The sequence below is a fragment of the Pundamilia nyererei genome, unplaced genomic scaffold (genome assembly GCF_000239375.1).
Source record: "Pundamilia nyererei isolate P.nyererei 1_Seehausen unplaced genomic scaffold, PunNye1.0 scaffold00003, whole genome shotgun sequence".
In the NCBI taxonomy this organism is placed as follows: domain Eukaryota; kingdom Metazoa; phylum Chordata; class Actinopteri; order Cichliformes; family Cichlidae; genus Pundamilia; species Pundamilia nyererei.
In genome coordinates this window covers 4,744,525-4,772,410 of record NW_005187404.1, presented here as the reverse complement: position 1 = coordinate 4,772,410, position 27,886 = coordinate 4,744,525, and the positions used below count along the sequence as shown (strand labels likewise).

Here is a 27,886-nt window from a genome sequence, read left to right as displayed (position 1 = left end):
GAGATAGAAAGTGCGTGTGTGCACACGTCTGCGTGTGTGGGTGTGTTCGAGTGTGTCCTGGCCCTCCCCCTGGGTGTGTATAATAAGAGACAGCAGGCAGGGCAGACGCTCACAGCGCTTAGGCTCCTCTTCACACCAGCCAGGCTCGACCAATCCCCCCCACAAATACTCGATTGAAGCATCTTAGGATGAGCAGCGTGCCGTTTAAAATCCATCCACTTCCTCTCTAACTTATCAAATAAAGCCTTCGCCATGAGGAAGGTCTTTTGAGCGTCAAAGAGAAGTCACTACAAAGTTCCCCTCCTGCCATTACAGTGAGAAACAGATTTGAAAAGGGAAAGCCATTTCTGCTTCTTCTGTTTCTACACGGTCAGGCTGAGCAGAGCAGTGAATAGCAGCAGCAGCCCACACATAACCATGACAACAGTGAGCAAAGGTGTCCTTTTAAAATGACTGTACCTGAGTTTTGTTGTTTTTTCCTTCCAACTATGACCACTTACACTGCTTACCATTTTTGTACAAGCAAACTTCAGTTTTAACTCTAAAAACATGAAGGCTGTTTTCAAAAATCTCCCAATTTGTCTTTGATTAATTGATCACATTACTGCCTCCAACAATCCAATGACATGCATGTTTTGTTGAGCAGAGATTTTAACTTGGTCATAGATCTGAATTTGACCGTGATGCGTGTCTGACTCTCTGTGTATTAGCCCTGTAATGGGCTGGTGACCTAACTGGGGCAGGGTCTCCCATCACCCCAAACTAGACTAGTACTGGACTTTCCTTTAGGATTGTGAAGACGCAGAGCAACACGCGAGAGTTAGCTCATCAGAAAAAGAATGAGCTGTACCAGAGGATGGACATGTTGATGTTTTGGACAGAGAAGACAGATGGTTTGAGGGTGAGGAGTACAGGAGGCCATCTCCCTCATTCCTGGTTATTGGTATAACCTGGAATCCTATCAGAGTTATTTGACTGAGTGTTTAATGCCCATATTTCTTAAATTTGTCCATTTTTACGTACATATGTCCTTGAAAACATCAGTGAGGAAAGCTTTCGAATCATCCGACACGATAAAACATATCTACAAGAACTTAACAAACATGAAGTTTAATATTTCAAATTAATAGTAATGGACGGATGGACAGACAGAAGCTAATGGTAAACACTGAGCGTAACGTAACAAGGTAAACTGGGGTCATACACTGTTGAATTTCAGTATGAGGCGACTTTTAGTCTCTTTTTTTCAGTCACAAATAACCTCAAACAGACTTTAGGCTCTTTCTCTCCAACAGAGATCAGACAAAAGGTCACCAAACAGACATTTAAAGGTCAAGCCCGTGGCTTGGAAATTGTCTTTTAATCCTTGTTGCTATAGGAACAATAAGTCACTTATGAAAGTGTAGTGACAGGGATCAGATTTCAGGGATGTCTGGAGTGTAGCAGATATTTTTTAATATTCAATTCAATTCATGTTTTGCCTCAGGGTTTCTGTTTCTTTTCCAGCAAAATACCTTTAATGCCAAACAAAGAGCATCATAAACACGTACAAAAGCACTCGCTCCTTCCTCAGAGCTCCAGTGCTTTCTATATTTTTACTTTTTTCCTTTACCTATGCCTCTCTGTGTTCTTTGGTATGCTAACATTAACACCATTTGTCTTTGCCAGAAATCGCCCTCTTTCAACAGTCAGCATTCAGTCTGACTTATAACTGTGACGTTATTACCTTTAATGGTACCCCACAATAAAAGAATAAGGCCAAGGTATCTGCACTGAAGTATACTGCTTTAGTATAAGACTCAGTAACTCAGTCCAAAAACTGAGTATATTAATGGTTAAAAATACAGCTCTCGCTCAAGTTTAGACCTAACGTTAAGCAGTCAAACATTACATCAGTTAAATGTAGAGATAAGCAAAAAAACAAATAAATAAAATAACGACATTAGCCACTGTAGCTTGTAGTTTCAAAGCCTCGAGGTTAGCATTATAGCGGGCACAGTTTTCTGGAGCCAGAAGTGAACAATGGACATCCAGAGACATGGTGGGTGAAGGGCAAGACACTGATAATTCATACGGTCTGCAGCACATTAGGGCACATGTTATACAGGATTTATGCTTCTGCATAAAAAACACCATAACCTGATATGCAGCTCTAACTCGGCCCATTATCACGGTGACTGGCTGGTTCAATACTGTCATTTGCTCCTGCGCATTTTAGTTTACTTCTACTTCTACGGTCCCATTTAGCGTAAAACACATGGAGTGACTGATCCACCCAGCCCAGGTGCAAAGTCTGGCTTCAAAACATCAAGGTGGCGATCACCAAAATACTTAAGTTGAAGTTGCAGGGCATTTGCCATGAGTGGTAAAATTAGCTAAAGCCTAAAAGACCAAAACCATTTTTCACTGAACGAACAGCATGTCCCGGTAAAGGTGTCGCGTGTGGTTCTGATGTGTGTTTAACACCTCTTCTTTTGAGCTGCGAGAGTGCACACATGTCACAATCCTCACCTGAACCAGTTACATCAGCATTTTGTGTGGCATCTTGTTTCCATAGCAACCCCAGTGTGCTCACATCCTCTGGCTTCCTGTTTAGCTCGGGACTAACGCACTTGCTAGGTTCAGGTGCATATGTGGATGTGTGCACATGTACAATCAGCGGGCCGTCTGACACAGGAGCGTTTTCCTGAATGAGTTAGCGGCTCGTAGCAGGCTGACCCAGATTTCCTACCCGTGTGTGTTCTCAGCCATACAAACTAGACTGCACGGTCGGATTAAGATCACTGTGGCCTTTAGAGGAAGAATTACACAGTTGTGACTATATTCAGGTACTGATTGTCAGAAAAGATGAATAAATGGACTGAACAAATGACTTTCACTCACTCTCACAACCTTTTTGCCGTTTTCAACTCACAGACGCAGGCAGTAATCAGCTGATACATAAAACAACAACAAAAGCTGCATTAAAAAATACACACCACAGCTCCATCCCAGACACACATGTGGGTAATCACAAGTGGGATGCATTTGCAGCTGTGGTTCAAACCTCATACTTCCTCCACGCCCTGCAAAGAAATGCGTGCGTGGTTTAATACTTTGCTCAGCGGCTCTGCCTGTCTGCCTGCATCAGTGAGTGACACAAAGTGCTGCTAAATGACAGCTGATGTGACATCTGTATTGCAACCTCTGAGCCAACATCACCCCACAAAACTGAGTCAGCCTGGAGGCAGCCCATAGATAAACATGTAGGAGGGCTGATGACACCTGTCACCCAGGTCCCCAGGTGTGTGAGTTAGAGACAAAGAGAGTGAGAGTGAGGTGGACGCATGACTGGCCAAACAGATCAAAACAGATTTGTCATCACACACCTGTACAGGGACACACCCCCTGCCATCTGAGCCTCTGTTTATGTGTTTCTGTGTGTCTTGCTGCGGGGAGTGTAGCTCTGTTAACCTCCCTGTGTCAATGCTGGGTAACAAGATAACAGCAAGCTATTCCGGGGAGAAGAACACTGGCATTGCTAGCGAACACTTAATGACTCCTCAGTCTTCTTTTCACATTTCTGTTTCCAGATACATCTTTCCATCTCGCCCACTCTCCATCTGTGTGTGTACAGATACAGATATATATATATATCTGAGCTGGATGAATATGTGGCCACAACCTCCTGCAGACACCGATAACTGTAACCAGCTGTATTTATGAAAACAAAAACACACGCAGAGCAACAGCTAAAGAAGAGCAGAGCACATTTTAGTGTACACACATGCATAAACACAACCCACAAGGGGGCAGTAGTAATAACGAAACCAATCATTACAGGGTGTAAGTGTTTTTTACTCTCATCCTGCCACTGGCACAAGATAAAAACCACTGTAAAGACACAACAGGACTAATTGAACCCACTTATCCAAAGATGGGCTCCTGCAAAATACTCTATAAATAAAGAATATTCTGTCCTCTTGTTTTCCCCCGGGTAGTTGATACTTGTCTTCGGGTCAAAAATGAGAGTCTTTGAAAGTTTAATAAGGAAAGTAAACAGCATCTGGTATCACACCAGAGCCGTGTCGAGGATGTTGTTGTTGAGGCCTTAGTGAGCATGTGTGTGAGGGAGAGAGAGAGAGATCACATGTAACAAGATCTACTTGCTCTCCAAATAAGCCCCTATGGGTCTGCGTGCATGTGCGTATGTGTGTGAGAGAGAGACAGAAAAAGAGGAGTGAAAGAGAGAGAGTGTGTGGTGAAAAGAGCCTTTGTCCCCAAGAGGTGAGGCCGAGGCAAGGACACGACTGACGACTGAGCTAATACACGTGTGCAACGCAACATGCACGTACTGATTTAAAGCTAAGGTAGCTAAGGGCACGCAATCATGGAAACACCTAAATAAATAATATAGTCATGGTATTTAGACAAACAAAATCAAAACTTGTGGATTCAGAGCCTCAGTAAAAGCCAAATATTGAATCTTATAGGTTATAGAATGCTCCTGTAGTTTAACCGTGCATCCACAGCATTTTATTCTACATCTTTATCCGAGGTCTAACTATCATGCACACATTCACACTCAAGCAGAAGCATCAAGGGGAATTTGGGGTTCAGCACCTTGCTCAACAACGCTTCAAAGTGCCGACTGGGAGAATTGAATTCTACCACGGAAATATCGATTGATGAGCCACCGACCCTTCGGAGCAGCAGCCATGTCCATCTTAATATTACGATCAAAATCAAAAGCAACCTAAAGCTTATATCGGTCACCAATTTTGGTATGAGAATTCACTCTTCATCAAATACACTGCATTTGAGTGTATTTTTAGAAATGAATTGATCACATCATCTACCCCAATAAAGTATTTTAAATGACCTCCTAACAGTAAATTGACCATTTAGGAGTGATTACTGTATAGGAGGATTAAAGTGTGGAATGTGAACTGACAGAAAAACAAAAACGGGGACCTTGCAAAGATGTCATAAAAATCATGTCGATTCATGCACGTGTTAGTTAGCGCACGTTCTTCACAGGAACTTTATCGGCCGACACACCCGAGTTCAACCAGACAGCATTACAGTGACAAACGCAGCTTTTGATCAACTCTTCATCCAAGTCCTTGATTTCCAGTCTCACCGCAGCCTTTTAATCTGACATCCCCTCCACTTCCTGTCCAGCAACCTACCCCACAAATCACTGGGCTGTGACAGATAGCCATCAGCCACAGAGACTAGCCTTAACCCTAACACCGCTCCGGAAATACCTTGTCTGTCTCTGTGTCTCCCACCCAGTTTGTCCTTTCTGACACCCTGCGCCACCTCTCTTTCGCTGAGCTAATCCCTAGATTTCGTCTCACGCCGCCTCTCTCAGTAAGCATGAAAAATAAAAGGTCCCGCCTGCGTCTTTGATAAGGAACTGCGTTATTTATAAAGTTACCAGTAACATAAGGATGACGAAGAGACCGTCAGCTGGATTTCCCAGGAAGCCATCTCTCAAAAGGCATGCAGAGAAAATGTTGGCACTTAAGCAGCACTTAAACATGTTCTCACACAGTGACTCCCAAGCCTGGCGGTATGTAAAATCGTGTTGAGACCGAGAGGAGAGGAAAAGAAGGGATGGGGAACGAGGAATAAGCTAGAGAGCATTTCTTTCAGCAGATTCTGCACTGTTAGAAAACTGCAGCTTATCCCATACTAAACGCCACACTGTGGATTAAGTACGTCTCTCTTTTCCACTTTATTCACTTCACTTTTCCCCCTTTCTTTCTCACCCTTTCTAGTCCCTCTTCCTCCGCCCTTATCCGTCTTTCCTCAACATTCCTGCCCCCTCACGGACTACAATCCCCACATGTGTGTCTTTTCTGTGTGTGTACAATAACTGCTAAAACAAATGTATTGTTTTTTTACATCTATAGGTAGTCTAACCCTTTCAGAGAAAAGGTTAGAGCCATGAAAACGCAAACACATTAGAAAAAAAATTGGAATAATTGATGAGTGTGGACACATTTTGGCGTCTTTGTACACACGTGGGCACGTGGACAGGATAGAGAGTGCCATGAGCTTGGAATCTTTCCACATTTTCACCTACATTTCCATTTCAAATTCCTTCTGTCACACTCTCATGAACCTCACATCACTTGTTTCCATAGCCTGTCTGAATTGGAGCTCACTCATCAATTCTGTGCTTCACTCTCACTCTGTGATAAACCTGTACACCTTTAAGCTGTGCAGCACAGCACGCACCCATGAACAGCTTCACCCGCTTTGTGGGAAAGTGAAATGAGTGAAGGGACTCACGTCTTCAGGATTAGGCAGCAAACCCAGTACTTCAGTATAACTGCTATTCTTAAGCACCAGAGGAGGAAATGCTCAGTGTTGAATGGTTGAGAACATCTAAAGGCCTTTGGAGGCAGGAACGTTGTGAGTTTCTGCCTCTTTTCAGTTCAGTTAAAGAGTCACCGCCCATGTCAACGCGCCACAGAGGCACAGATTTTCACTGCTCGGCTGCTGCTGGAGTTTGACCATGTGAAACTTTTGTTACTTGCTACTGTTGCACACAATCAGCAGCTGCGGTTGCCACTTTTCCCTCTGAAAGAGCTTTCAGGATCAGTGACAACTGGCAGTACAACCAAAAGGCTGCAGAGGAACTCTTTTGAGACCCTTTCAGTTTGGGCAGGAAGGCAGGTGAGTCTGGGAGAGGGAAAAAGATGGAGCAAGAGAAAAGCAGAGAGATCGAGCTCTGCTATTGGCTGCTCAGTTGCTATGTTACACTGGTTGCTACAGAAACATCTGAATGCAAGAGAAAGCATGAATGAAAAACCAGGCTGCACACAGAACCTCATAATTAGCACCTACACACAAACATTAACACTGCAGTGTTACACAACAGAGGCGATGCAGTTGCGTCACAAGTCACCTAGCAACAACATCTGGCAGCAACATGGAGGCCAGGCTGGTTATCTGGCTGTGACCCACTAAAAATAAATAAATAAATAAATAAATAAATAAATAGTTACAGCAAAAAGACATTTAAAAAGTAAAAACTGTGGAGGATGGAGGATGTAGGTCAAGAGAAAATAAAGTTAGCAGGTTATGAAACTAAGTTATCATCATGGTTTGCATTGAAAACATGCAAAAGTGGGAAGAGGGGGAGTACAACCGAAGACTGGAACCAAGTTACAGTATCACACTGTCAGAACAGTTTTCTCCATAGTATTTGTGTTGACTCTACATAGCTCCAGCTGTAGTCTGCACAGCAAAATATCCTTAGCAAAGATACTGAACCTCGTGCTTATGCTGATATACAAGCACCGTATGAATGTGTGTGATTGGGTGAATGTGTTGTAAGAGAGCACTTAGAAGCAAAGCACTATGTATATACCATGAGGTATTAAAAATACATATTCCCAAAGCAGCTGGCAAGTGGTAGCTGAATGCTGCTGCTAACTGCTTGGTGAAATCGGTCGTAGGTACGAGGTGTACAGCGCTGCACCTAAAGTTTAGTTTAGGGATTGCTTTGCTCATTTGTGTGTCAACCATAAGTTTCATGAAATATGCCAACTTGTCTTCAAACATTTGCCAACTACCCACGGAGTGTTAGTGAATCTTGAAAAAGTTCAGTGCAAGCCAGAAACATACCGGCAGCAGCGGTACGGAGCACATTTTATGAGGCGAGTGTTTGCAGACAACTCACCGCTTTTTAAAAAAATAAAATAAAATCAAACTACAAGTAACAACCGATGGAATCTCAAGCTGGTTTTTGGTTAGCACCACATACATCTTTGCCAGCGATTTGACCTAGTGACAGCCAGCAAACCCTCATCCACCAATTATTATTAATAATACCCTTAACAGTACAGTAAGTTTTTCTACTGACTCAAATTCAACCGTTAGTTATTTGGTGGTTAATGAGCTGATTTTTAAGGAAACACAGCCAAGAAGCATGAGTGTCAGACTAATGGCTTCCCTTTCTGCCATTTCTTTCATGGCAACAAATGTGTCACTTATTAAATAAGCATATACGTTTACATAAACCTCAGCACTGAAAGAGTGATGTCAAACATAAAAGCTGCTTCGTGCTCGTCGTCCGTGTGAACAGAGGAGGACCTGACGGAGGACCACCCTCCCACGAGTTATCCTCCCAGTGGGACAGAGCTAAAAAAGGGAATCATTTTCTTTATCTCAACTACAGGCACGCACACACACACTCTGATACCGGATACTCCCAGGAAAGTAGATCCGTTTATAACTGCTCACATGAAACAGTCGCATTCCTCTGCAGTACTTAATGCGCGCACACACACACACAGAAGCCACGGGGGGTGCACCATGTCATCTTTACTGTACACATTAACCGCTGCTCTGTCGAAATATTCACCATCAGTGTCAAACTTGACTTTGCCGCTCCTCGCAAAACACACAGGAGGTCCAAAAGTACAAACTCTCCTTTTTTTTAATAAGATTTTGAACAAGAACAAGGTTCTGCTAACAAAACAACATGATGGATCAATAACGCAAAGAACAACAAGCTTTGTAAAACAAGACATGGATCCAACTATGCAGCCCAAGTATTTTCCACAATATCTCATCTTGTCAAATATTGATATCAGCTGCTAAAAGCCAAGCCGCTGAAAAGATGTTATGAAGATCAAAGTCTTGCACCAGTGCTACATCAACACAAAACTCGTTTTATTTTTGGTAGTAGTTCTCATTTGTTTGCTTAGAAAACTGACTTATTTCCTAATGGTCCTACACTCTGTTTGAACAGTGCTAATATCACTGGCCTATTTGAACAGTGGCTTGTGAGCAGTGGGGCATTTAGTTAATGTGTACTCCTGAGTAAAGCCAAGGAGGAAAGAAAATGTTTAAATGATACAGAGAGAGCTTTCCAAAAAAACTGGGCGTGTACCGTCTTCCTAGAGAAAGAGACAGAGAGTTTCTGACTTGGAAGGAGGACAAAGTATGAGATTGTAAAGAGTGGGGATAGGACAGCAACTTGAAGTGGATAAATGGGTGAAAATGACAGCATAAATATAGAGAAGGGGGGAGAGAGCTGCCAATGAACTTGCAGGAAAGGAAGAAAAAAAATGGAGAGAAAAAAAGGGCAGAGAAGAAAAGAGGACCCCCTGTTTCAACCCTGCCTGATTCCCTCTTGCTCTCTCCTTATATGGCAGTGCTGCGTGTGTGTATGTCAGTGTGTGTGTGTTTGTGTTTGTGATACGGGCTCAGTCCCAGTGTTGCTCTGAGAGGGAGCGATTAGATCAGCAAACGCATGCTGACTACAATCCAAGTGAAGGTTTCTTTCCTAACCACTCTCCAAAAGTACTCACCCCATCACCCACTTTACTGCACTGAATTCTTGATTGGAGAAAAAAAAAAACTTTTACATTAAAATTCAACTCAACTCAAAGATCAAACGCACTCTTTGAAAAGGTCAAACAAGGCAAAAGCCAACAAAATGAGTTCAGGTTTCGACTTGTGGAGCAACACAGGAGAAGTTTCATTTGGAGCAAATAAAGCAGACAAGAGGAAAATAGGGGGTGGGGGACAAAAGATTACATCACAATCAGCCTGTTTGAGGGTACAACCCCCTCATAAGGCACAAAAATAAACCCTGGGATGTCTGCCTCAGAATGGAAGGAATCATAAGAAGCCACAATCCTCTCATTCTTTCTTTTTCCACTCTTTTATTTTCATTTCATGTTCCCCTCCCTCCATTCTGCTTCCCAGAATGTTTTAGCTTGAGCCCAAAAGACTGGAATGCAGGAATCCAGGTAGCACGTCTGCATAAACACACACACACACACACACACACACAGACACACAAACAATGCATCCATCCGCACACTGGCTACTGTACGAGTAGGAATGCGCTTCACGTGTAAAAATACACCTCAGCGCCGAAATAAACCTTCAGTGAAATGGCTTTTATAACTTTTGGGACCAAAATATGTTCCACAAGTGGAACCAACCAGGAGCCTACAGCTGGAAATGTGCTGTACACTTTGTAGCTCGTGCCACATTCCTTAATTTCCCCGTCAGTACAAATAAAAAAATATGAGCATCATAACATGATGCCAAAGCTTCTACACTTTGTCATGGAAGCCACATGTACAAAAAAGGACAATCCTGTTTTATAGTCACAATTACTTAACTGTAAAAGCTCATTTGCACTTGTTTAGCGCTACTAGAAGGTGAGCAATCGTGAGCAAAAGAGGTTTAACTCCTTGTCTGGTTTCATCAGTTTGCTGCCAGTATGGAGATGACAGAAAACAGCATTCCAACTGTTGAAGAGAAGAACACACTGCTTTAGTGAAGTTTGCTTTAAACATGTTGACAAAAGACAAAAGCAGCAGCATTACTTTGTGCAAATACATTCATCGTCTGCTTTGTTAGATATACAAGTTCATTAATGCAAATATCTATCAATGACATGAAAGCAACTCATGTAAACGTGGCCAACAGCCTGCCAAAATTCAAACAGAGCACCAAAAATGGGGAAGAAAGATTTAAGTGACTTTGAACATGGCACGGTCGGCTGGTCTGAGTGTTTCAGAAGCTGCTGATCTACTGGCATTTTCCCACACAGCCATCTCTAGATTTTACAGAGAATGGGCAAAAAAAAAGAAAATATCCAGTGAGCAGCAATTCTCTGGGTAAAAATGCCCTGATGTAAAAGGTCGACTGTTTCGAGCTGATAATAACCACTTGTTACAACCAAGGTGTGCAGAAGAGCATCTCTGAAGATACAGCACATTAAACCTTGAAGCAGATGGGCTACAGCAGCAGAAGAGCACACCCTCTCCTGTCAGCCGAGAACAGGAAACCAAGGCTACAATTCACATAGGCTCAACAAACAACATAAGACTGTCAGCTACGCCAAATGTCCAAAGCAAAGCCCTATATACACCACTAAAAGACCTCAAAAAACTTATTCATGCTTTCATTACCTCTGGACTGGACTATTGCAACTGTCTTTACTTGGGCCTCCAACACTCTCTCCTTCAGCGTCTGCAGTTAGTTCAAAATGTGGCTGCACTGCGCTGTGGCAAATGTGTTGTTTGTTGCCTGTTTGCTTGTTATGCTCTGTCCCGAATTTTCTCTGTCTTGCGGTCGACTGCGAAGCACTTTGATGAACATTGGTATTTTAAACTGTGCTATAGAAATAAACTTTGATTTGATTTGATTTGATAAGACTGGAAAACCTGGCCTGGTCTAAAAAAGTGTTGAGTTCTGCTGCCACAAGGTGTGGTTATAATTTTGTGTAAACAACATGAAAGCACGGATCCATCCTGCCTTTTAGTAACGGTTCAGGCTGGTGGTGGTGTAATTGTTTTAAGTGCATCGTTTACCTGCGTGTATTTACTGGCAATCCCAGTATGATCAGCATACCCATATTCTGATGGTTGCTTCCAGAAGGACAGCGCACCGTGTCACAAGGCTCAAATCATCTCATAAGGGTTTCTCAAACATGACAGTGAGTTGGCCTCCACTGTCACCAGATCTCAGTCCAAGAGAGCACCTTTGGGGTGTGGAGGAACAGCAGATTCTCATCACTGATGTCGACAAATCTGCAGCGACTGTGTGATGCTATCATAACAATAAAATCTAAAATCTCTGATTAATGTTTGTTGAATCTACAATATCAAGAATTAAAGCAGTTCTGAAGGTAAAAAAGGGGGATCCAACCTGGAATCTATCTGATCAGTCAGCCAGATTACAGCAATGAATCAGGCACTGCAACCCTCAGTTTAACCTAATACTAAAGTCTGTGTATTTAAATGTATGTAACAATGCAACAACAATACCTATATATTAATATCTAACATTGGGAGCACCTTTAAGTTGGAAGGAATGAAGCAGAAAGGTCAGTGTGAGACTTTTCTGTGATCGGTGCCTCTAAGTGGAAAATGTTTATCACTTATCAGTAAAATATCAACACTGAACACAAGAGGAGAGCGCAGAAAGGAAAGGAATCAAAAGGAGCTCTACAGTGAAACTGAACAATGATTCCCTTTCCCCCTTTTTCTCATCTCCTCACATTTCTTCCTTCTCCTTTTCATCTTGGAATTGCTCTTTCCATCCCCATCATATCGCTCCTGTCTCGCATGGAGGGGGAGAGATAGTGAGAGGGACAGAAGAGAGGAAAGAGAAGTTTGTTTTTCCACAAGAGGACAACATTCCCAGGCCTGTACCGTTTCTCTTCCTATTAATAGAGCACACACACACACGTTATCTAAACACCAGCTCCTACATCACTATAGCTACTGCGGAAAACACAAGCAAAATCCAATATTACTTTATGTTGTAGTGTTACAGTGTGGTCAAATATAGTTACATTTATCTCATGATCCACCACCGGCGTGATACAGAGACAGAGACAGACGAAGGCAGAGCGCCGACAGGAGTTTAAGATCATTTATCGCTGTGCCTCGCCCATGTTCTTGTCTTGTACTCCTTAATAAAGCAGTCACTCAGCCTCAGGCCTGACGTCTGATTTATTTCGTGCATTCGGCTCACTCATATCATACCGTTGACTTTGACAGTGAATTCAAACAATTTCCACACTCGCTGGAATCCAAAGTTAACATGACACCACAAAAAAAAGAAAGGGAAAAAAAACAACAACGATGGGTCAGTCACGCCTCCACCAGGACCCAGCTCCTCCACATACCCCAAAACTGTCTTACTTATTACCAGAGGAGCAGCCTACCGTAAACAAGATAAGAGGTTGTCATGTACGTAGCTGTTAGGCCTCTGTGGTGCAGAGGTTAAAAGGTCTGGTGTCGACCCCGGAGGCTGCTCAGCTCCAGAGGTGAATGACGGGGGAGGCTACAGCTCGGCGCCAGTTTTGTGGAAACTCTCTACACAACAGCGATCAAACTTTACAAATGAATTTACACATGGATTTGTGCTCAGCTCCAGTAAGAGATGATGCTGTTTAATATGATGTCATTGACTTGTGCACATCCTGTTCATGTTGTGTCCCGGTCACTCTGTGATGTGCTGAGTACCAAGAGATCCCAAAGGGAACGGCCTGAGCCTTTTTTGTTTGTTTGATTTTGTTTGCTTTTGTTTGTGTATGAGTTTTGCCACTAAGGCTTCCCTTATGCTCGCAGGATCGGGTGTGGTGCTCTCAAATAGTGACTCCGCCAATGATGAAGGTGCGAATATCCACTGTGGTATTCTCCTAAGTGGTAGGTGTCCCCACTCAGATAAAGCCTTCACATCAGCGCTGGTAAAGGGGGATCAGTAGCCGAAACCAGAAGCAAAGAAATCAAAGTTCTTTTTTTCCAGTAAGTATCATTTTTCCAAACTATACCAACATCTCCCTCACTCTGAGTTTCTGCACTGATTCATCATTGAAAAGTGACCCAATTATACAACAGTGCTACTTCTTAATTAAGGTAAAGCTGTGGTCATCGTATTCGGCCCCAAAGATATGATAACTGTGGTGTCTAAGCAGATACTTACTCTGGATGGCATTGCCTTGGCTTCCCGTAACAACACTGTGAGGAATCTCGGAGTGGATTTTTGGCCTGGATATGTCCTTTGGCACACATATTAAAAGTAAAATGGGAGGCAGAGCCTTCAGCTTTCTTCTGTAGAACCAGCTCCCAGTTCGGATTCAGGAGACAGACACCATCTCTACTTTTAAGATTAGACTTGAAAGCATATAGTTAAGGCCCAAACAGGTGGCCCGGAGACCTCCCTTAGTTACACTAAATGTTTCGTCTTCAGTCACCTTATTTCACTCACTATATGTTTATACACTGCTCTGCTTTTAATCATTAGATATTCATACTGTCTGGCTCTCTTTCACAGCGTGTCCCCCTCACCAGCACCACCACCCCACCACCACTACCGGTTGTGGCAGATGGCTTTCCCTCCCGAGACTGGTTCAATTGGAGGTTTCTTCCTGTTAACAAAGGGAGTTTTTCCTTCCTACTTTTGCGAAGTGCTTACTCACAGGGGGGCATATGATTGATGCCGTTATCTCTATATTATTTTAGTGTTTTTGCTTATAATATAGAGCGCCTCGAGGCAACTGTTGTTGCAATTTAACATCATGGTGGGGAGTCACATGATTAATAGTGGATCAATGACCCTCTTAAGGGATAACCCAAACTAGGGTTTAAATACCTGGGACACACCAGCATTTGGTTTTAGAACTGAAGAAGCTTCTCAGATGAGAAGTGAAATATCTTCAGGAAACTTAAGCTCAGTCGCTTTCTTTCCATGCTTCTTGGACGTCATATAAACAAACTAGAATAGTTTCTTAAACCCGGCTACAGCATCAGTGGCACCCGGGTGTGGATACAAAATTGAGAGGTGTACGACCAACTGAAACCAAAGTGTGGCTTACCCCAGTGGATGTGACGTCATTTTTGATGTGTGGCGCTGTTCGCCAGAGTGAGAACATTGATGGCACCACAACTCTGATCCACAACAGCAATTCAGCCTAATGTAAATTACTACCGAGCAACTGATCGTGTATAATTGGTGTTATAGCGTCAACACCGAGCTTCCATACTTTGGTTTGTGCCAAGTTGGTAAAATGATCAAGAAAGATTTATTTCGGGTTTATTATGATAAAAGTTCAATGTCGGCATTATTGGATTGGTGACAAATGTTCATACGCCAAGCAAATCTTCTTTAAATGGAGCTGTGTTTATATTTTGGCCTGCCATGCTTCGAACATGCACATAGAGTCCTTTTCTGGCTGAGGGGCTGTTCTCTCCGTCAATAAGATCCAGATGTGAGCTCAGTGGGAGAGTGGATAAAAATAGAGTGAGAGAGGTGAGAGAGGAAGAAAGACAAAGGCGGAGACGGGGGTCAGAGCGAAAGCAAGATGGACAAAGTCTCATCTGAGCATACGTCAACACAAAGCTTCAAGAACCTCTCTCATCGTCCTCAACTTCTTTCTCTCCCCTCCTGTTTCTTCTCCCCTCTTAAACAAAAACACTAGCCCCTCTGATGTCACCACATTCCTATGACAAAACACGCCCGGCCCATACACACAGTTGCCACGGGCGACCAAGAATACACACAGGGGTGACCCTCATCATTGTCAAACCCTAAAATATTAGACCGCAGCTCCATGCATGACTGTTCGTAATGTCAGCATTGGCAGTTTAAAAAGTCCTCCCTCTGTCTTTTCTGCGCTTTTCCTCTGACAAATATATTATAGCTGCAGAACGATGTGTGTGTGTGTGCGCGTCAAAAAAATGCCTCCCCCAAACCCACTTCCTGCCCTGCCCTTTCAATGAAGACAATTATGGCTCCTGCAAGCAGGATAACACAGAAGAAATAGCTCCTTAAAAGGAAGGATCCATGTTGTTTTTACCTCTGCACATAATTTTTCAAATTAAAAGCCAGTGTCGCATATTTTTTAAATATAAAGACTAAAAGACGTTTCTTGTGTCTGAAGGAGAGCAAAGGTAAGGTATTTATAATCTTTATGGCATTTTTGCTTCTTTGGAAAGTGGCCGCAATGACGAGCTGCAACACTGAGAGTGGCTTTACTTCTATTAAATTAAAATAAATGGTAGCATGACTTCACTGCACATTACACTACTGGACATAACTGATTACTATAAGCACATATTTAGTGCTTTTTAGGGTTTAGAGTGGCTTAAATGAACAAGGAGGTCAACTGCTACAGTTTGGAATAAAATAGATATAAAAAGATCCTTTGGCATTGATGTCTCGATACCAGACAGGAAGTCCTGAAGACATGAAGATATGATGATAGAGCAGTTTTAAATCATCGACTGTGAAAACACTGAACTTTTCAAGTGTCACTGAGAGCTGAAAATGCTTTATACTGAAATCTAGTGACAAACCAGCGACCTTACATGTGCACCGTGGGTCAATGGTTTCTCAGCAGGAGAGCACAGATACTTAACAAACATCACGTGTCACATTTCTCACTGACATCAAACTGGAGCTAAACAAATAGTCATTTATGACCAGCTAGAGGTGAGCTCCATATTCTCATTGTGCTAACCCCGTGCATCCCGGACATCTAGTGCACATCTCTCAGGTGGCAGTGGCTTTTAATAATAATGGTATTTGACACCAAAGGAACAAAAGGTGTTCTTTAAAGAGGTTACCTCAACCGGGAAACCAAGAAGCCAATAATGGTGTTTTTACAAAGGGCCACAGAGATTTGAGGTGGTGCTGTAGGCCTTATACCAATATTGGATGGCCTTTTATTTCCACCTTTTACAAATACAAATTCTATTTGTCACATACACAGTACAACATATAGTGAATATGCAGTGAAATGCTTGTGTACTGAACTGCGGACAGGCTGCAGACGTAGCCGCACCACTCCAGGGCTGGTTTTTAGCATGGGGCACTCTAGCCAGGACCCCGGGTAGGAATCGAACTTGCAAACTCCACTCCAGAGGTGTGTAGTCTTACCACTACACTATGGTCCTAATTCACACTAGCATTACTTCTCTAACCTTGAGGTGTATCTAAGGCCTCAGTCACACAGGCCTAGAGAACGGCTAGCGACACACTCACAGCCTCCAGTTGCTACAGAAATCTGTGCGATCCCCAACCAGTTGGTGAGTGGTTGCTGGAGGCTGCTTGCTGTTGCTGAAACCAGTCACAAAGATGTGCTGTACTCAAAACCTCTTTGTGATTGCTTTAGTCGTCCATAGTTTGAAGGGAAGACGCCAACTTGTCTACAAACACTCGTCATTAGTACTTGAGCCGTGGGAAAACTTCTCCAGAAACAGAGAATATTCGCCTTCACACACACACGTTTCAGATGGGGCAACTATCACTTTTAACCCTTTAAATCCTAACCTAATTTAGCCTTTAAATCAGGGGTGGGCAACTCCAGGGCTCAAGGGCCGGTGTCCTGCAGGTTTTAGATGTATCCTTGATCCAACACAGCTGATTTAAATGGCTAAATTATCTCCTCGACAAGTTCTCCAGCGGAATGTAATGAACTAATCATTTGATTCAGGTGTGCTGACCCAGGGTGAGATCTAAAACCTGCAGGACACCGGCCCTTGAGGCCTGGAGTTGCCCACCCCTGGGCTAAACTCTAACCCGTCGACATGCTTCGGTTTCACTTCCACTAGGCAAGTAGTTGTTGAGGGTTTGCAGACAAGTTGTAGTCATCCATATAACCAAACATTTTACTTGGTGAAAGGAGGTTGCCGGTAAGTTGCCAACTGATGTCCAGGCCTGTTTTTCCTTGTTTAAGCTACATGTTAGATTTGGGTTAGCCCATATTTATCTATTATATTTGGTTTGTTTTTTTGAGTTATTGTAAAAATATTATATCTTAATTAAATTGCTGATGAGTAAACCCCTTTCTTCTCCAAGTCCAGACAAACTGCTGATTTTTCTGTACCTGCACATAAAATGCATAATGTAGGAGACTAATTGCTAGCTCTTCCACAAGCCTTTGCAACCATTTATTTATTCATTACTTAGCCCTAACACCCTTCTCTACAGCAGCAGCTGTATGAAGTCATCATGGATTAAAGGTAAGTGTTTGCTCACTGCAGTGGTCAGGCTATAAAGAGGCTTGTTAAAATTATATAAAATTCACATGATGAATAAAGAGCAGTTGTTAAAGAAGGGAAAGCTGGAGGATTGCTTCATGAAAATAACCAGAACAAGTGAGCAGACCTGACGTTTGAAAGATTCATATTTTATTTTAAAGCAGCTGACATGGATTCATAGCTCCCTTCTTCTTCTTCTTCTTTTTTTTAAATTCAGGGTCAGATTATGAGCTATTTTAGGGCCTTGTCATCTTCTTATCATAAAGGTTTTGCTGCTTCAGCCTTTAGTTACAACCTTGTAACTTTTTAGTGAAGTAAAATGATGAATGAGAAAACAAAGACGTGACAGATCAAGAAAAAAAAGAAAAAGTGCAACAAAATCAGAACAACTACAATAATGAGTGTGTAAAATGAAGTGGTTCTCATTTGAACTGTGCTTATTAAACTTTGGGTTTGGATCCTTAATTTTACCATAGGCTTGTTTTTAATGTGTCCACGTTGCCAAAATCCTGCTGTTTTATCACGCTGCAAATCAGGCACCAAGATTTAGTCCTGGCCGGACATTTATGCTAACAAGTGATGTTTAATAAGAGCTCTTTTAAACCCCATGAGAAAAATGGTTAATTTCTCTCCTCCCTTCACAATAACATTTCAGAGCCACAGAACCGAAATGCCAACTGCTGAATAAAATGTTTGAACAGGGGAAATGTTGAGGCCTCGCTGAAAATAAGAAGCCTATTGAGGAGCGAAGAAGGACTACATTGTTTCAGGACAAACAGACCCGATTACCCACAACCCCCTAGCTGTCACTGGGTGATGGGGGCTTTGTGTGAGTCCTTCAAACAAACGCTTGGGGACAGATGCACGCACGAACACACTCGCATTCCTTCAATCTGCAGATAAATGGCAGTCATCATCATTAACCTTCATCACTGCCCTTGTGATTACTGCTGCTGTTATATCTGGCAGAATTTCCACGCTGCTGGATGAATGTGAGCGACAGCCAAGGGACAGCAGGTCAGCACACACACACACACACACACACACAGGCGCACACACACACACACACACACACGCACACACACCCACAGGAAATTAAAATTTAATAATTCAGCAGGATTGTAAGCAAGGTTTGGCAAGAACAGCATGCCAGTTTCATTTTGGACATTTGGTTTTAGGACACTGGTTCCACAAGCACGAGTGTGTCTGGTATTTCTGGAATCGTTTGATGGTATTTGTTTTGATTCAAGTGCATTAAATAAACAACAGGGTTCATGCCCAAATGAAGCTCTGACTCAGAAGAGATATCTCTCCTCCTTTCTTTATTTTCTTGCTTTACGCCAGATCAGGTATCACCGCTCGTGTCGACATCATGCAGGGCCAAGTGTAAAAAACAAATCAGCATTTAGAGCTCTTGGCCCAATCAAACCAACACTGACCTCAATGTCTGAAACTTTTCCTGTTAACGCAGGAAATCTTCTGTCTTTGATAGGCAACCAATCAGATGACTGGCTTTGAAGGAGGCGTCTTCCATTGGATAAAAAATGGATGATTTTAAACTGTGCATCATGTAAACTTACTGTAGTGGAGGCCAAGAAGAAAGACATGGAGGTGGAAATGCAAGGTACAAGCAAGAACTGTGATTCTCTGTTTACGGCATTGAAACGATGCACAGCAGGGGCAGGAAGATGCAGGGAATAGACTGTCTCACTTTAATGACCACTCTCCTATGATTTCTTCACCCTCTGATTTCTTAAGTGCACTTGGCACAATCCAGCTGCTGCTACTGAGGGAGAAGCTACAGGAAAAACATCCACCACCTCATGGATTACTGACTAGCTGACGGACAGGCGAGACCAGGAAGCGCTCTGCACGAGCTCCACTGTGTCGTCTCCATTCCTGTTGAGCTTGTACACATCAGACTTTCCTTACAGCACTGGGTCAGGATCATGCCACCTACAGAGATACTCCCTATCAAAGGGAACCATGAGCAGGGAGTTGCTGTTTCCACTTCATTATAAAAGAAAAAAGGTGCACAAACATGTAGAAATCACTGACGAGTCTGCGATGGGCACTGATAGCTCTGTGTTCGTCTGAGCTTGTGCTAAACTCAATTTAGTGTGTGAGATAAACACACGCAGGCGTGAAAGCGTGCACACACATCATCTCCATGCTTATGTTTCTTTCTGTCTCTCTCTCCCTCAGTCACACTACCACACACGAGTTCAGCTGAGGTAAGGTCAACATATTTTCAGGATGACTCACAGCTTGGTGAGAACTCATCTTGGGACTAAATGTTTTACTTAAGTACAAAGGTTGCCGGTGGCCAGAACCAACCTCTCACCTATGTGGGGGGTTGAAGAAACAAAACAGGTCACCTCCTCAGGACTTTCTTTTAATTGGGAGAAAAGGGCCTAAAAAAAAAGTCATTAGGACTATATGTTATGTTACGAGGACTGTAAACAAAAGCCGTGCTTTAAGCTCCCCCAATAAGGCAATCTGAGTATTTATTAACCTCAGCGCGAGAGGTGAAGTGAAGTTGCACTAACAGGCAGATGGTGACCGGATCAGCTCTGATGCTGTAATAAAAGTGGCATTAATCTGATCACGAAAGGCTCAAACACACACGAACTATATTAAAAATGCTACAGCGATGCCATCCCCATGCTGCAGAGGATGATGGGACATCAGAGGGAACCACAGTGATGGAGTCCACCTCAAAGGGGGTGATTTCACTGATGAGGTAATACAATGACAGCAGCGCAGAGCTAAAGTTACAAGATACAAAACCTGTGATTCAGCAGTGTACGATCCACACACACAAACAATGGAATCTAATTGTGGAATACCTTTAGTACTCTAATCTAAAGTTTTACTCAAAAACATGAAAGCTTTCTACCTGATTACATTCATTAATCGTCATAACTAAATCCACTCCAGCTTCAGGGAAAACATCAAAAACAAATGTCACTCTGCAGAAAAAACGAAATCAAAAACCACTCCACCTGCCTTTGAGGCGTCTTTGGCCGTAGCTGTTCCCTTTTCCCTTTTCCAATCATCTTCCTCCTCACCCTGCGCCTTAATCCGGGAACCGACCAGCCACTCGGGAACAGCGCTCCGACACTTCCAGCGTCTCCCTTTCCCATTTTCACGAGTGTTTCTTAACTGACAGCTAGAGCATGAGCCAAACCGGCGGACTGATGCCATAAGATAAGGACAGAAGCAGAGAAGGCAGGAATGGGAATGTCATGTTTCCCCAGGGTGGGACAATGGAAATGAACACCCAAGTCAGCCCACAGTTAGGCCGAGGCCAAGACGCTGTATACGACTGACTGTGTGTGCACGCCTGTGTCCAACCACGCTGCGAAATATGCCATGTTAGACATCGCACAGTCATACTATTGTGCGAGTGACAAGGCAAGACATACAGGAGGTCACTGGAAGTTTAGAGAGACATGCACACGCACACACACACACACACACAAACCAGTGCTTGAGCACACATACTTAATAATATAACCACTCACAATGCAAGTTTCATGGTTTACTCTCCACTGAACTAAAAAACAGAGGATTTCAAAGTCATATGAAAAGCAAATTAGGCTCGTTATAAGACATACAGCCACATTAGAACAGCTTTCATTCAGCTCTCATTAGGCACAACCAAAGGGAATATACATTTTTCCCACAGCAACCAGAATCCGATTGGTTCGCTAGGCCTGTGTGACTGAGGCCTTATTTTTAATGTCTTAGCTCTTGCTTTAATGTTCACCCTGTACTGTGGTGCCCAGACTGCTAAAGTTAAAGCAGACACAACTAAAGGACATAATCTTCGTTGTCACTAACTCATTTCTGTTGAACTACAATGGATTTTTTTCCCCCCAGGTATTCTTCACAGGACCTTTTTTAGCTTTGTTAGCCTCGGGCTGTTTCACTCAGGCACATGGAAGCTAGTACTGTAGTAAACCCCACATTAGGTGAATCATCAACAAGCTGAAAACCTGAATTTGCATCTTAGAGAGCTTCGAGGCCACATGGTCTGCAGATGTATGTGACTCAGACAGAAAACCACAGAGAAGACTAACTGATATGAGACATAGCTCATATGGTTATCTTAAAGCATCTGACCCATTTTCTGAGTGGTATAAGAACCGGGTCAAACTGGAATCTGGACATTTATGTCGAGACAAAAAGCACGTTTCAGTATGTCGAAATCTGCCCGTGCACACACAAAAAAGCTGAAATAGCAACTCTGTTAGAAAGTGCTGTTTCAGAAGAGGCTTTCCTTACATAAGCAAACTGCTCTGTAATTACACTGGGTGGATCCACACCAACCGAGAGAGGAGCGAGTTAGAAAGAGACAGTAAAGAGGAGAGCAAGTGGGAACAAAGAGAAAGAAAAGACAGCCACCGTTCACAAGTTTGAACTTTAATGGTGAAAAAGAAACAGACAGCCACCCTCCTTAAAAGGAAAAGTTGAAGATTTTCAAAGCATATTGCAACCGTCACCAACCGAGGGCAAAGACATCTGAACCGTTTTTCCCACAGATGTTTTTTCCCCACTGTGAGAACCCAGATGGAGCCTCATACTGGGATTTCTTTGCTGTGACACTACATGTCAGTGAGGTTTATGTATTTATTTATTTTTATTGCTCAAAAGCATCTTTTGAAAAGCTTCATTATTCACATGCTATCTAGTCCGTGGATGTTAACCTAGAATTAGTTACTGCAGTCCAAGCAAAGTATGGACTGTGTGTGCTGAGCTTGTTTAATCCATTTTAAAACAAGAAAGATTGGCCAGTGACCAAATTTACAGGGTTTTTTCTCTCTTCATCTTTTTACCAAATTTAATCAACATCATGTTGGCAGTTTTTTGTGTAACAACGCCAACAAAAAGACAACTAATCACTAATCCAAGAGAAGACCAAATACAAAAGGAAATGGTATTTTGGACAGTTATCTACGGTCTTGCTGAGAAGGAGAAAAGAGTATTCTTTCCTGTGTCTCTCCTTTAGTCTGTGTTTTGTCTCCTATAGACTTTTCTCTCCTTTCCCTGGAGGTTTCTTCCTGTTAAAAGGGAGTTTTTCTTTTCCACTCTCAAAAAGTCCTTCTTCACAGGGGGTCGCTTGAATACTGTAGGTCTTTACCTTACAGTATAAAGTGTCTGCTGTTGTGATTTAGTGCCATATAAATACAACTGAATTGGAAATACAGGCTCAATTAGAAGCTACAGTAAACAGCACAGCTCTGTAACAAAAAGGCAACCAAATCGGCCTCAAAGCTTACTTTTAAAGCTCCAAGTTTAACAAATTCAATTCCAGTTTTTTCATATTAATGGCCACTTTGTTAGGTACACATTGCTAGTCCTGGGTTTTTCCCCTTTTGCCTTCAGAGCTGCATTAATTTAGCACAGCATGGATTCAACGAGGTGTTGGAATCATCCTGCAGATATTTTGGTTCGTACTGACGGGACAGCATCACACAGTTGCTGCAGATTTGTCAGCTGCGATGTGCATCTCCCACGAACATCCCAAAGGTGCTGTATTGGATTGATTTCTGTTGCCTGTGGAAGCCATTGTCATGTTCAAGAAATCCTATTGAGATGATGTGACCTTTGTGACACAGTGAGTTATCCTGCTGGAAGCAACCATTAGAAGATTGGTACACTGTGGTCATAAAGCTATGAACATGGCCAGCAACAATGCCCAGGATGGATTCATGTTTTCTTGTTGTTTGCACCCCATCCTGGCTTGCATCAAAAGTTCAAGCTGCTGGTTGTGTAATAGTGAGGAGGATATTTTTAGACTCCTTATTATTAAATGAGCATAGTTTAAGCTCCTCAGCATACCTGAGTATTGTTGTTGGCCTTGTTTATTCCTTTATGACCAGAAAAAAATCAAGACTCGTAATACCAGACAACATTTTTTTAATCTTCTGTTGTCCAATTTTGGTGAGCCTTTGTGAACTGTAGCCTTAATTTCCCGTTCTTAGCTGACAGACGTGATCATCTGCTGCTGTAGCCCTTCTGCTTCGAGGTTGTGCAACAAGCCTATTTAGAGATGGTCTTCTGCAATACCAAACTTATAACAAGTGGTTATTGTTGACATCCTATCAGCTCAAAACAGTCTGGACATTCTCCTCTGACATCAATAAGGCATTTTCACCCAGGAAACTGCCACTCACTGGATATTTTCTCTTTTTTGGACCAGTCTCTGTAAACCCCAAAGATGGCTGTGCGGAAAAACCCCAGTAGATCAGCAGTTTCTGAAATAACCAAGCCTTCCCATTTTGCACCAGCAACCATGCCTCATTCTGATGCCCAGTTTGAACCTCAGCAGGTCAAACGGCACTAGGCTAGATTGTTCATTGCTTTTGAGTGTTTTTATTAAGCTGACCAGCTGCTGGCTCTATACTAATGCTATCATGCAAATGTGAAAGTAGTATCACGCCTAAATGTTTTCTACCCAAAGTATTACTGCAAAGAGATAATGTAATCTATATTGTTTTATATAGATGAACAAACTATACCCAGTGAGCTACTCTTGGTTATTGATTAAAATTACTGGTTAGATATTGGGGACATGTTCTCTGCGGTCTTGAGGCTTTAAGAAGGATCAAGCCCAACATTCCTTTTAATTACTGGTTATACTTGTGACACTTGATCTACCTACCAAGTAAAAACTACACAATAGACATGCCAGTATATTTCATTTATTTAATCAAAGCACACTTGCGTCAGTATTGTGGTTCCATAATTATCTTTTTAGGCTTAACCTCTAAGGATTTGTTTTCCAACTCCACCCACATAAAGTTAGAAGCTTCCCATGTGTCACTGATGCCACAGATATCAGTAGACAACCTTTTGATCTTTTGATTCATCCCACCGCTTCCCTCTCATCTCCAGAGTCTTTGGGTCATTTGGGCAGGACAAGCCATATCTGCACCCTTTCATCTCTCCGATACTTTTTTACCTCTCTCTCAGCAGCCAGCACTTTTTGGACCTCGCTAAACCTCTGCTGACCTTTGCATATCAAAAAACAAACCCACACAATATCCCCTGTGTGGATATGGAGCTGACCTTTCCCTTTACTTTTAAGTGTGGTTTCAAAGAAAGCTGCACATTGGATAAGCTCCTTCTTCTCCATTGATCACAGTGTAAATGATTTTGATTGCACATTTTGTAGTTGATAAAAAAAACACTTCATTATACACTCACCTGTTCAACTGCTTTTAAGAACAAATATTTAATCAGGCAATCAAGTAGCAACATCCAAGCATGCAGACACACTCAAAGAGACCTGCTGGAGTAACTTAAGAGACTTTAAATGTGGCATGGTTGTTGGTATGAGTATTTAAGAAACTGTTAATCTAAATTTCCCTCAGAGTCATCTCTGGAGTTTACAGAGAAAGGAGAAAATATCCTGTGAGCAGCAGTTCTCTGAGTTAAATAGCTTGTTAATGCTGGAAGTCAGACGAAAATGACCAGACTACTTCGAGCTAATAGGAAATAAACAGTAAGTCAAACAACCACCAGTGATGCAGAAGAGCATCTTTGAATGCACAACACATCAAACCTAGAAACAGTTGGGCTACAGCGGCAGAAGACCACACCAGCTGCCACTCCTCTCACTTGTGACTATGCTTGATAACTAACAGTAGACAACAGCAGCAGGAGGCTTGGGTTACTCCAGTTTATCTGTGATTCAGTGCTGACTGAAAACATCTCTGATTTGTGATAACATGCGTCCTTTATTTGGGAGTTCATAATAATATTCCAGGTGTAAAAAGACAAAAAAAAAAGTGTTGTTTTTGTTTTTTTGGCTGTCTGAAGTAAAACCTATAAGTGGGAATAGCCCAAGAAAAAGATCCGTCAGAGGGAGAGTATTAGATTCCATGTGGGTGGCCTGATATAACAAAGTCGGTCATAAATCTGGAGTTATAAACACTGTGCTTTTAGACCTAATCCATTGAGAGCGGAGCACAAACCAATCTCTATGCCTCTTTCCTTCTCTCTTACTATATATCCTCGTTCGCTTCTCCCATTACCTCAAAAACCCACTTCCTCTATAAACTTGGCTGGCCTCATCAATAGGAGAAGAATGAACATCAGAGTTAAGAAATGTATTTCACGCCACAGTGAATCGCGGAACAAGTAAAGTCTGTCCACAGTGTGCAAGAAGTACACAGAAGCATGAACGATTTGGAGTTGGCATCCTTTTGAGTCCAGACTGTAATTTGTCTGATTACACGCACCAAACAGCATTTAATTACTGGCCAAAACTGACTTTGGGGCTTTAAATTGCTTAACGCATAATGACGAGTACCTACAACCCAAATGATACTGCAGAAGCCTTCTAATAGCCGGCCCACATGACCAGTGTGCAGCTCTTTTGGGAAAGTTAAAGACGGTTACGTAACATGAAGCAAAGGGAAGATGGGCCACATTCCTGCTGCCTGTTAAAGTGAAAACTACTGCAGCTGTAGGAGAAACACACACACAGACACACACACACACATCTAGGAGGACTTACAACGCATTTCTTGGAGGCAAAGACAATATTTATGCCTCATCTGACCTATAAAGTGCTACTCTATACCAGAGAAATATGAATTTTACCCACACTGGGTAAGCTGTGGTTACTTTTTCCAAACATTTAATGAAGGACTTTACCAATGCATGATCAAACATGTTCAGTTTCAGCCATAAAATTAATATCTGTCAACATAATATTAAACATGTTGGTCAAAATTCTCTCATAGCACTGCCTTACATGAAAATCTGGACATCTGCATAAATATTAATAAGATTTGTCCCCAGGCAGTTTCAGTGTGAGGATCCAAACGTTTGTCAAACATGTAAACTTTAGAGTTTAAAGGTTTCCGCTTTAGTGAAGAAAAAAAAAAAGCTAATGGTTATATTAAGATTTTACATTTTACTCACCTCTGGTTCAACAATAAACCAGCCTTTTCCTACCATCTGCTCCCATTACCTCTCATTCCTTCACTCCCCCCGCCTCCCTTCCTTCCCTCCATTTCCCTCCTCTCCCTGTTCTATTTTGATCCTGTAACTTTTTTTAAAACCAGAAAGTTTCCTTCCAACTCTCTCCTTTTTTTGCTCCCTGCCTTCCTCTCTCCGTCTCTCTCTACCTGACACTTGGCTCGCCTGCCTGCCGTGCACCAAGACAAAACGTTATGACCTCACTTCGGTGCAATGTTCCAGAGAGACACGGAGAGACAGAGCAGCGAAGGATGAAATAACAGGAGGTAGAAATATAGAAGAATTGGCATTAAAAAAAAAAGATAAGTGGAAATGGGATGAGGGTATAAAGTAGAAATGCAGCCTGGAGAAAAGAAAACAGCTATGATTGGCAACATCTGGATGAGGACGGGAGAAGAAATGGGGACTGGAATGATGCAAAGGGGCACGGGAGGAGGAGGAGAGGAAAAACAACAGAAATTAATGGGAGATTTTGATGTCAGGAAACTGCACCATGGCTGAAATAAGCCATGTCTCCAGAAAAGGAAAGAAAAACGCTCCTTCTTCCTCCCGTTCTTCATCCCTCCCTCGCTTTAGGAACTTGCCTGCGATCCATTTTAGCTTGGCACTGTTGTTATTACATTCAGTCCAAATCTCTCTCACACACAGAGCACCAGTGCTGCAGGACCCTAAACACAGTCACCTGGCAAAAGTCTATGCTCTGAAGATTTGGAGCAAAAAAGAGGCACTGACATAGTCCAGACGAACAACATGCATGGGCTCACACATACACAGGAGTATGACTAAAGAGGATAAAGAGAAAAACAGTTTTATACGCATGCGGGCGACACACAAATAAGAGTGCACCGGACACAATAACATGCACATAGCCAGTACTGCTGGAAGTCATCAAACCCTTCAGTTACTGCAACAACTTCCCTTTTCCCTAAACCCATTTCCTGCCCGATGAGGGTCACTCGCCAGCCACTGCTGCTGTCGCTAAGGACAATCGATTGCAAACAAATGAAGAGCAAACGTAACTGATGCAAATATTATTATCAGTGAAACCAAAAACAGCCCTGTGGACTGGATGCTGAAGCCGTGGAGCCGCACGCAAAGCTACATAATTGTTTGTTTTGAGCAAATAAAAACAACAAGGCTCAGATTCCTGAAACACAGACACAGCGACAAATCTCAAGTAACCACAACAGTCGCTATGATAAGCAGCTGATGATGTAAGAAAACTGAAGTCTCGGACGTTAGGCCTGCACCTTCCTGTCCTTCCAGGCCTCAGACTGCATGAGGTGTGCTCTAAGCAAGAGCAGCCATGTATGGCAATCAGTGACACACGCACACACACACACACACACACACACACACACACACACACACAC

General features: G+C 42.6%; 1 protein-coding gene across 1 annotated transcript in view; it reads right to left on the bottom strand.

The window, feature by feature from the left end:
- Nucleotides 1-27,886, bottom strand: part of arhgef17 (Rho guanine nucleotide exchange factor (GEF) 17) — a 64,096-nt gene that overhangs the window by 29,334 nt on the left and 6,876 nt on the right. The window lies entirely within an intron of this gene.